Source organism: Aplysia californica, unplaced genomic scaffold (genome assembly GCF_000002075.1).
Source record: "Aplysia californica isolate F4 #8 unplaced genomic scaffold, AplCal3.0 scaffold01010, whole genome shotgun sequence".
NCBI lineage: Eukaryota > Metazoa > Mollusca > Gastropoda > Aplysiida > Aplysiidae > Aplysia > Aplysia californica.
In genome coordinates, this window is record NW_004798280.1 from 236,853 (window position 1) to 240,020 (window position 3,168).

Consider the following 3,168-nt stretch of genomic DNA (forward strand, 5'->3'; position numbering starts at 1 on the left):
TCTAGAGAAAACAACTGGCCTGCCTTTGAAAATAACAATTAGACAACAACAAAAACAATAATAACAACAACAACAACAACAACAACAACAACAACAACAACAACAACAATAACAACAACAACAAGACGACAACGACGATGATGACGGTGACAACAACAACAACAACAACACAACAACAACAATAACAAAAAGAACGACGACGACAACAACAACGACAACAAACCAAAACAACAACAACAACAACAACAACAACAACAACAACAACAACAACAACAACAACAACAACAACAACAACAACAACGAGCCGGGTTACAACAACAAGGTATAGTTTGTGACAGCGACAACAAATTTCTGTTTAAAATTTTAAAAAGAAAACAATAAGTTAAGCAGTGCATTCTGTGTCCATTTATGTTTATTTAAAATTGCAGAAAAAAACTGACAACAAATGTTTGTTTTTAGTGTAATTAATACATCTTATATAGAGAGTATCAACAAAAAAATCCGCCTTTGCGACAGGATGATTGGAAGGAATGTATAAAACTCTACACAATGAGGGGGAAAATAAAACATTAAAAATGGTCTTTAAAAAAAAAAAAAAGTAAATGTAAACGGAATGAACAGAAATTATGAATGGAAACAACAACGATCAAGTAGTCGGTCGTTACTTTGGAATGAGAATTGTACAGGCGTTACATTTGCCGTCATTTCGCGCAGTTGTTGCCCGAGGCAGTAACAATAAATAATAGCAATCATGACAAATGGAAACATGTGACTAAGATCAGGGTCAGATTTGTGAACTACAAACATCCAGAGTAGTCGAGTACTTTACAGAGGCTTGTGTCAAAGATCGTATATAACAAGATAGTTCACTCCTCTCTTTGAGACATTTAAAAAGTGTCCTCAAAATCCGGTGACGCCCTCTTCGAAAAAGCGCCCGCTTTCCGAACAGAGTTACCCAACTTTTGGGTAAAACAATGAAAATGAAACTAACAAGTTGGTCTATTCCTATTCTTCTTCTGGAGAAATGAAAGAGAGTTTCAAAACAAAGACTGCAGCACCATCTGAACGAATGCGCGGACTTCCGCGGACACTTTTTTGGCTGAGTGAACTATCTTGTAATGTATGATCTTTGCTTGTGTCGTATATCGATACTTTGTAGTTTTCGGGAATACCCCCCGACAATTCAGTCAGAAAATCAGATCTTTCATTCGATGTGCACTTGCTTTTTTCGAACAGCTCACGATAAAATCACGCATAGATAATTCTTTTATGGACAATGAAAAAAAAAAGGTGAATCGTTCATTCAAAATCTCATGAATATTCGGGGAACTCCCTTACAACTCAAAATAAAGACATGCATACAAAGCCCCTTTTCGGGAATATCCCCAACAACATACATATAAAACCATTCATATCCCCTTTGTTTTTCGGGAGTATCCCATTCAAGTCACGATGAGGTCATTCATACCAGGTGCAAAACCGTTACCAAACATTAACACAGTCAAGGAGAATTTTTATATATTTACAGGTTATCTTACTTTCTTTTTCTCTCACTCATTCTCTCACACATCGATTGCTGAGCGCAAGGAGTGACTATAATATCCACTTTTGGTCGAAAAGGAGTTATAAATTTGGGTAGTGAGATTTTAAGTTTAAGCAAGCGTTTTACCTCTGTAAACATCTAAGCCGTATCTAGATTCGGCATCGAGATAGTAACGCTTCTATTTTTTTAAACTTTGTTACTTTGTTATAGAGATTTCAGTACCGTCAAAATTTTTAACTCATTTTTCTTGAAACTGAGAAAGTGGATGATGATAAAGTCACTTTTTGCGCTCTGCCTTCGACATTTTCCCTTTCTTTGTACCAACTAGATATCGCCCTAAACAGATACAGACTTTGTCAATTCGATAAATGGCAAATTTGGTAACGCAAAATTGCAAATGCTTTTACTGTCATTTAAGGCAATTTCAAGCCGTATATGTTACCAGTAAATAAAGGCTGTCTGCGGTTAGGCATTTGAACTTCCATTTACTACATTCAGAAACAATCGAGAACCAGACAACTTTATCACAATATAATATGTATACGTTTAATAGTACAGATTTTTCACAGACGAAAACATTACGAAAATTTTAATCACCACCATATTATTATCAAACCACAGTCGAGTTAGGACATTTTGCAATCCAACAAAAAATCCCAGTTTGAAAATGTCTAATGCAAATAGAACTCGAAATTGAAAACAAATAATGAAACACGTTTTCCTCTCAAAAGTCTGATCAAAATGTCCAAATGAAATTTTTTTTTTCCGAACCAGCTGACAAATGAAACAAAAAAAAAATTATTTAAAAAACCATAAAGGCCAGTAAAAGAATATTATTTTGAAAAAGTATTAATATTATTATTATTATTATTGTTATTATTATAATTATTATTATTACTATCAACACTGTGCAGACTATGGCAAACAGTTCAATAAGTTAATCAATAATTTATAAAGAAACCAGCAGACATGTCGCTCGGTTTGCTACATGGCAGCAGAACGTGTCACTTTATAATGTGTCACTTCACAATGTGTCACAATTTAAAATGTGTCACTTCATAAAGTGTCACTTTATAATGTGTCACTTTATAATGTGTCACTTTATAATGTGTCACTTCATAATGTGTCACTTTATAATGTGTCACACTTCATAATGTTTCACTTCATAAAATGTCACTTCATAATGTGTCACTTCACAATGTGTCACTTCACTCTGTGTCAAACTTCATGTTTCACTTCATAAAATGTCACTTTATCATGTGTCACTTCATAATGTGTCTCACTTCACAGAGTGTCACTTCATAATGTGTCACTTCACTTTGTGTCGCACTTCATAATGTGTCGCACTTCATAATTTGCCGCTTCATAATGTGTTGTGTCGCCTCATTATCTTATGTCACTTCATAATGCGTCACTTCATAAAGTGTCACTTCATCATGTGTCAATTCACAATGTGTCAGTTCATAATTCATTTAATCATCACATATGACTTGATTCACTGGACTGGGCACTGGAGTGTAGTTTGTTGCGGGAAAGAAATCTGTTGAAGAGAAAAAGAAAGGAAAAATTTATTAGATATGAGTCATTAAGTCATTTGTGGGTGTTTGTGTGTGTGTGTGTGTGGG